General features: G+C 34.6%; 1 protein-coding gene across 2 annotated transcripts in view; it reads right to left on the reverse strand.

Annotated features, from left to right (window-relative positions):
• LOC108747490 overlaps positions 1–9,183 on the reverse strand; it is a 46,109-nt gene that overhangs the window by 28,799 nt on the left and 8,127 nt on the right. The window lies entirely within an intron of this gene.

Here is a 9,183-nt window from a genome sequence, read left to right on the forward strand (position 1 = left end):
TCTCGACTTAGACAGTCAATTACACAAGAATAGAAAAAACAGAAACATATAAGTGCCGGAAGTGACAGCTTGTTCATGAAAGCGTCACATCATCTGCAGATTTCATCTTGAATCGAGATTCTCACATAAATTGCAATAAATTGCACAAGAAAGGATACATAAAATCTAAATAAATCAAAACACGATTATAACAATGTAATCTAATTTATTCGGTGAACAAATGAATCTATGTAATACATTTAACATTATGCATATTATCACAATACTTAATGTAAGTACCTTTCTCTAAAAAGTAACACAATTTCCCATGTTGCTTCATATATCAATCATATATTAATCACGTAAAAAAAAAAATAAAAAAAACGTGTCACTTGTCAACTCAATCTAATTCGATGATACCGTAGACTCGGTAAAATTATCGTCGACTGTCTGAGGTACCGTCGGATCGTCCGTACTGTGTGTATATAGAAATCACACTCGTGAGAACTCGGTGAGAATCCGGTTTCGTGTCAAAGGAAACGATTTTGCGTTTACAAAACATCGTTTCCGTTGCGTTGCAGCCGCCGCAGTTGCGTCGCGCGAGTACACCTTTGTTCCTCAAACTCGAAACAAAGAGCGAGCGAGCGAGCGCCGCGCGCTCGTCTACGCGCTGTGAGCGGTCCTTTAAGTTGCTCCATCGCTTTCACGGAGGAATTCCAAGTCGCGCCAAGTCGTGCAACGGGCATGGAATGCGAAGATGGTAGTCTGCATATATGTATGCATCGGTAGAAATTCAGGCACGCCTGAGCCAAGCCGATTTCCGATCCAACGCAGCGTTGCTCTACGTCCGCGCATCACGGCGTCGCGACATGTGTTTACACCCACGTGACGCGTTTACGCTCGTCACGCGGACGACGACACGGAGGCGTAAGGATCGGGATGTGACTCGCCGTGATTTATAGTAAGATCCTGACGAGGATATCTACTTGCGATTGTCCAAGACGCGCAGCATCATATTTCGTCTCATTATATACGTATAAAGTTCCTTCTTCAAAACCTTTTCCATTCGTACGCTTCTTTTTTTTCTCTCTCTAGCTTATCCCACTGCTTGCGGAGAGTTTACTTGAAAATAGATAATAATTCATCTTGAATAAATATATAACTAGAGATTTCTTGGAAAATGAATAATTGAAGTTGCCGGCTCTCGAGGTATAAAATAAACAATTGGTGACAAAAACGGGCAATTAAGAGCCTAAATTCGGGCAGTAATTGGAGCGATTATATTAACATATTGTATATTTCTTAATATTACACATGTATATAACAAATACCGAACGTTTCGGTTTAATTCAAGCCATCTTCAGCAGTCTAGTATAATACAATCTCTTGATAAATAATTCGAAGCATCTTAATAGTCTTGTATAATACAATTTCCTTAATACAAATCAAAAAGTCTCAAATCGAAGTAATCGAATGCAGCATCATATTTCGTCATTATATAAATATATATCATATAAATTTCCCTTTTCCAAACTTTTCCCATTCGTATGCTTCTTTCTTTCTCCTTAGTTTACCCCTTTGCTTGCAGAGAATTTACTTAAAAGTAAATAATAATTTATCTTGAATAAATATATAATTAGAGATTTCCTATTTTTCCACTTGCACAATTCTATGTATATGCAATATTGTTTTTCGTTTTTGTTATATAATGCGATAATGCGACAACAACAGACCTGTCAGATAACAAAATTCCAATTTTAATTCTTTCTCTCTTTCTTTTCAATTCGAACTTTTATTCTCGTCTCTCGCGATTAAATTTAAGAATCGCTTACGAGGCTAGTGATTAAGCGGGAAAGATGTCGCATCGTATTAACGCTAACTCGAGTTCTGCGATGCAAGCGATATCACAAATTGAATTCAGATTAGAACGTATTAGTTACGTGAGAAATCATTTCCCAATGCTAATGCTTACATACGAGCATCAAGAAATCTCATGACATATATGCGTGTATATATACTCGTATGTAAGTATCCATTATACGATGCAATTGCAGTGGAGGATCCTGCGAACGGAACTTTGCATTGAATAATTCAGTTTTTCCCTCGAGAAAAATATTTACATAACAACACGATATTTCAGAAATTTCATGTTGTATTTCAAAGCGCTACTCTTATTGCAACGAGTTGTGCGAGCGCATGGAAGCATTCCTTTTTATTATTAAAAACTAGTTCATGGGCTAAGAGAATAGGTTCTCATCAAACGAAGAAGAGAAAGAAGTAGAAGAAGAAGTCATTAGCTCTACTGTATTTTATAGCATTATGCGTTTCCAGGATTGAAACTTTGTCGTCCATCAACAGGATCTGGCGAACGATCCCGATGAGCAAAATATCACTGTGATCGTGAACACGATTGTCACATTTGTGACGGTTACTCAATATCTTGGACAATGAATAGATTAGCCACAGTAACGCGCCGAGATACCGTGAACGAATCGTTATCTCCTTGCCGGAGTGCGATCGTCTACAAGATCGATTTAATGGGTCGGTTGCAGGCCATTTGCTCGCTTACTACAAAACCATCTTCCGCCTCTCGTTTTACCTTATGAGAAACTGCGCCGACGAGACTCAATCGAAATTTCATAAAAAGGGGCTCGATCAAAAAAAAAATCAACTTTTTCATATAAACGCTGAACAGTTACAGTGAAATTATCCTCTGAGAATATTATGTTTGGAATACAAACCAAGTATATATATATATATTGAAATTTTACAACGTAACGCGAGATTTCTGATCTCTAAAATATGGTAACATACACGCTGAATTTGTAATGTAATTAATATCAAGTGTAATATAAACGACGGTAATCATTTAGACTATGTGTCAATTGATTATGATGTTTTAAAGAATCACGCACAACTATCTCGGCTTTCCTACTTACTCGATTAATGAATTTTAACATTTTGATTTATTGCGTTCCTACGAGTAATTGGATCAGCATCATTCATAAATCGCTGCCAGCGAGTTCCGAGCTTCCTACTAGTTAGAATGATCTACGATCAGAAGGCGGCGGTTTTGCTCGATATTGCATGAACCACGTGGAAAAATCGCGACACGGAAAGCCATGCTTAATAATCGTCGTTGTTCTAAGCACAGGATGCGTAGAGATGAATCGTTGCACGAACAGAAACGGAATGGTAACGGTGAACGGCACTATAAATAAGAAACGCTCTCCAGTGGCATTGAAGAAAAATGTAAATCTGCTGCGTAATTGGATCTTCGGGATTAACTAGAAGTGATGACGAATGTCGCATATTTATGGGAAGCCGTTTTACTTTTTAACAGCACATAAAAAGAAATTTAGTCTAATGTTAAATTCTCAAAACATAATTGTAATCTTAACAAAATTACGATTTTTAATAATGAATCAAAATTATGTCGTAACATAATAATAATTCGACAAATTAAAATTATGCCCCGACATAATAAAAATTCGGAATTTCTATTATGCCTTGACATAATTTTAATTCATTATTAAAAATCGTAATTTTTATGAGATAGTTATTTTTCAAGAATTTAACATTAGACTAAATTTCTTTTATGCTATTAAAAAGTAAAACGGCTTGCCATACATATTGTGCTTATTCGTTCAGAGGACGAAATTAATGCCACATTTTTTAATATTTTTTTAAAAACGTACAAGATCAATTAATATATTGTATTAATATATCGTTTTGAATCAACAACAAAATGTGTTTATTATGTAAACTATTAATTTATAATTATTTATTACAAGTATTCGGAATAATTAATTCTTATAAATATTAATAATGTTTGTAAATATTTATTAAAAATACAGATATTTTATATTAAAAATTATTAATTTATAACTTGTATTTAATTTAATTCACCGTACATAATCCGCCTCTATGACAAATATTAAAAGATGTAATTAATGTTTATTAAATATGCAGTTGATGCGTAGTATTTATTCAAGAAAGATCGCAGTACGTATAAGATCGACAAGATCGAATGATTATATAATTTAAATACCTGCTTTAATGGAATTGTGGATTAATTTGAGAAATTGATGTCACATATGGTAGCTCAAGATGACGAATCTATTTTTGACGTTAAAAGCGACAACTTTCTTGTTAACTTTCACGAAGATCGGAAATAGAGATCTTTGTATGCACCTGCATGCGGAAATCATTCGAAGAAATTGTCGCATGCACGAAGAATCCGTATCTCTCATATTATGCACGTTGGATTTAAGATTTTAATTCGTCACGCTCTGCAAAAGCAATTGCGCGACAATTTCTAATCTTCTTCACAATTATCATTGCATGTCGCCATGTTAACAACCAATTTACGAGGCATATTTAAATCAATTTAGAATAGAAAGTACTCTTATGTACGTACGTCAGATGTAGCAATTTCTAAAGGCATTGGAAAGTCGAATACTCAATTTAATAAAGCACTCATTAGCGAATAACATAAATATATAGAACACATTAACTTATTTAAGTAGTATATCGAATTAAGTACAAGAATATTGACATACATATATCGAGATTCTTTTCAGAAATTTACAGTCCGCATAAAACCACATTATTTTAAACTGCACGGATATATAAAAAACATTATATTTATTTTATTTAACATTTTCAAACTTTTTGTAATTCGCGCGCGGTACGTGTACGTGAAAAGTTATTTGTATAACTGTACATGTAATTAAAACACATCATAATTAAAATAACAGCATCAGAATTAAGTTCAACGCGATTAGCTTTTAGTACGAGTCTAATTAGGTAATTCTCGATCTTTTGTTTCGCGACGATATATGATTAAGCAAAGTGTCGAAAGCGAGTAACAAACAAGTGATTACAAATTGCTTCTGCTTAAACCGTATAAAACAATTATTTCCACCATGGAAAACGCGTATTTTTTTTTTTTTTTTTTCTATTTCATTACGAGTACCAAGTGACGGATTAATAAATTAGAGCTACAATGATAAATTATACAGCTGAAAAGTATCGTATTTCTGTCATCGCAAGATATTCGCGTAAATAACATATTGGATTTATTTATAACAAACACATTTCTACGATTGAAAAAAGAAGAAGCTAAATAATTAAATATGTTACTTTAACAATCCAATATAGTTGAGTGTTTAACGTCGATTAACATTTCACACAATAAATGTAACTTTATATCTCGCGTTAGATGAAAGCAGATAACGTAAAGATATTTATGATAGAATTTTTTATTATAAACGATTATGGCCTCGCGATGATATGATTATCGCGTAGACCATTTGCAAATCATGCTTCGACGTTTCTCACCTCCAGCAACATGTCGCCGCTCGTCGGGATTAACAAAGGAACGTTACAATAACGCATTTTGATTAATGCGCATTTATAATAAAGAGTTTAACGTCTGTGTGTTTCCCGACGTTTCGAGAAATGCGCATTCTAATCAACAAAATACGCAGCTGACATAATTAATGACTTATCCCGTTGTGCAAAGAGCTGCTTCAAAGTAATAGACTGCTCGCACAATCAGTGAGGCATTTTAAAACTTGATTCTTTTTATCGAGCTTTTCTTTCTCCGCGCTACTTATACACACAATTGCGTTATATGTATTATACTATATATAAATAGCTAACTATTCAAATATTTAAAATATCAGCCTGAAGATAAAATAAATTTCGAATTACACTTTCATCACTATTAAATGGCGTAGAAGCTTTTTGTACAACAATAGAAACTACCTCGCATGGAGATAGGCCTGATAAACGCGCCTGTTGTCGCGCATTGTTATAATTAATTTTTAATTGATTGTTGATGCCCGACAAAGCGCGCGTACAATTGGTACTCGTGCAATCTGATTATAGCGATGCCGCAGCCATGGATACGGTATATCATCATCAATTGGCATTAAATTGCTCGGAACATCTCGTGTACAACGTAAATTGATACACAGAGTTATCACGTTTGAAGAGTCGCCTTTGAGAAGGAGGCCACGTTATACGTGCGACCCGAAACATCGGATTATATTGAGCGATATGAGTAAAATGCGATTGCACGCACTGGTAAACTTGTACTCGTGGTATCGATGAACTAAAACGTGTCTATCGACAAACCGGTATACGTGAGAACGCGACATAAAATCCTTCGAGGAAACTGCAGAGAAATATACTATCGAAATACTATTCCGTTGTTGTTATATTATTATATTTCTCTTATTATTACGATATTTGATGTTATTTATCAGGCATAATTATGACTTGTGCCACATAGGATGTTGTATCAAAAAAATATAAATATATATACTGAAAATTACAAAAATTACTGAAATTTATTTTAATTAACAAATTCTATAAGTCTCCATGAATAATATTATTTATAGCCTTAATTTGAACTTTCTACTTAGACAGGTGTTTTTATCAAGTGTTTTTTCCATTTCGGACAAAAGAGACACTATCTACAAAACATTTGTGTATACACGAATAACGATACGTAGGTGTATAATAAATTTGAAACAAGCACGCTACGTGCGAAGACATGCCAAAAGCATAAAATTCTTGTGGGTTGTTGTAAATGTTCTTCACATGTCACGACTTGATTAATCTAATAAGGAAATGGCCATGACATCGATTGATGCACACTCCCTAAACTTCTACCCACACTGTGAAAAGAAGAACGTTTTACCACCGACGAGATACTATTAAAGGCTGACATCCTTATGGGAGTTCGCGTCCTTGTGAATATTGAAGTAATTATAAGAGTTAAAAACTGATAATATTGTACTAATTTTATGATTTCTTACTTTAGACGTATTTATGCATTTAGAACTCAATAATACTCGATTTTTCTTTAAAATTGAAATTTCAGTGTTATCGTCAAAGTTTGATTGTCAACAGAGATGATAACTGCAAAGAAAAAATTGTAATTTTTCTGCGATATATAGGATATTATAGTTTTACAAGTATGCATATTTATTTACGGAACATTTATGTAATAAAAAATCATGAATTTAATCATTCAAGCCAAATATTTATGTTAATAATAGCAAATTTACATCAATTGTCGATAATGTCAGCATTCTTTAATTACCTCCCTTGGGGCCCTTTTTATACCGCCGAAAATTTGCCCAGAGTTTCGATGGTCTTTAACAGTATCTCGTCGGTGGTTTTACTCTTGTCTCCATTTTTTTAAACATTTAAAGATGTTTTAGTTTTAAACTTTTTCAACCAGACAAAACACAATAAACGTCTTTAAGTGTTTAGAAAATGGAGACAAGAATAAAAAGCATTTTAATACCTTAAAAGTAAAACACTTATTTTTTAAGTGCACTTATTCCATTTCATTAAAGCATTTATTTTTTATTTATTTATTTTTATCTCGTATGTTATATAAAATCATTCAGATGCTCTTACGAAAAAAATAAAAATTTAATATGTGTAATAAAAAAAATGCGTATTCTGATATTTATTCTGATTTAAATTTACCTTTTTAATTTCATTAAATACAATTCACTCTTCCATATGCTAACGTAAGGAAACTTGCTTATGAAAATACATTTTACACGGTTTTTACGTGAACATTATACGTGCATACGTGCACACATGCACACGTAGAGTAGAAGATAAGTCTCAACGATATTGTATATTGATATCTCAACGATACATTGCAAGTGTAACAGAACCCATTGTACGATATCGATCAACCTTTAGTCTCTCCGTATGGATACATTTTTGCAATTAAAAAGAAGCAAGGTCAGTAGCATGATATAGCGTGATATTAAAAGGATTCGAGTCATCCTAGTTCTTACACGTGTAACGAAGTATGCGTCAATGATTATATTGGAGAAAAACATTGATTCTTCTTGTATTCTCAGCGCATATCCGGCGTTAAATACTGCCGCTTCAGTTTCATTTTGTGTTTTTACGTCGGTCGCGGATTTTCGTATTTAAACAAATATAGAAGACTAATGCCCGAAAATAATTCCATCCAAAAAGTAGATTAACTTTAATCTCGGTTCTCAACTTACTCTTCGTCTTATTCTAGTTCTAAAGATTAGAAAGACGAAGAGTAAGTTGAACCGAGATTAAAGTTAATCTATATTAGTGGAAATAGGCATAAGTATGTAAATTAAACGTAAAGGCGTGTGCGCGCGCGCGCGCGCGTGTGTGTGTGTGTGTGTGTGTATGATTCACATTCCGAATACGCGTTACTTATCGAAAGTGTAGACAGAACGCGCGCGCAATTATAATCGTAATTGCTCGCAGTTCTTTTTGCGGTTCCCACACTCGCGTACATTTCGCCGGCAATTTCTGTCGTAGAGAACAATGGCGTCTCTCGGCGCTTGTCGTATCCAGCCAATACAACGGCGGAGCGCGACAATGGCAACAATTGCGGCACCCCAGTCGTAAGGCACTTGATTTCGTGTTTAAGGAGCCGGGCGTTTCAGCAATTGCGGTAATTGGCACGAAAGTAACGACTAACGACTACCTTTTTACGTTCGCACTCGTGAATCGCGATCTCGTTTCATTCATCACGACTCGCTTATACGTTTTATCGTACTTTGTATGAAACTGCTGTTACATATGGGAATTAAATTACTCGTCTCGTTAGACGCGCGTTCATGTGCATATAAAGGGGGAAAAAGAAAAAAAAAAGAAGAAAGAAATGCGCCGTTAGTAATTATTGAGCAAGCTCGAACGAGAGTCGTCGTCTTGGCTTTTCGCGAGCAAAAAGATTCGAGTAAAATCGTCAGCGTGCGAGAGCAGCATGTTTATTACCGCGCGTCAATAATTTTCGCATTTCTCGACGGCAGGCGCGGTAACGACAAGTTAAACGATCGATATTCATACCAGTCTCATTAATATACATTAAGATAATTGATATATCGAATCTTCCACTTTTCACTCATCGTTATTTCTGTTGCTGTCGCAGAGCAGGATTATAGGAAACGATAGAAAAAAATCGTTAAGTGGCCAGCATTGTGAAACTTGCAAGCTTGATAGTTGCAATACATTCGCGCTCGTTATTGGTACGAAAACTGCATTTCTCGCAACCGTTTCTCACAATTTTGCGACTGAACAATTTCCTATTGAAAACTATTCAACTTTGCAGGACAAAAAACCTGCTACACACATACACACACACACACACACACACACACACACACACACACACAC

This window comes from Trachymyrmex septentrionalis, unplaced genomic scaffold, assembly GCF_001594115.1.
Source record: "Trachymyrmex septentrionalis isolate Tsep2-gDNA-1 unplaced genomic scaffold, Tsep1.0 scaffold2, whole genome shotgun sequence".
Classification (NCBI taxonomy): Eukaryota; Metazoa; Arthropoda; class Insecta; order Hymenoptera; family Formicidae; genus Trachymyrmex; species Trachymyrmex septentrionalis.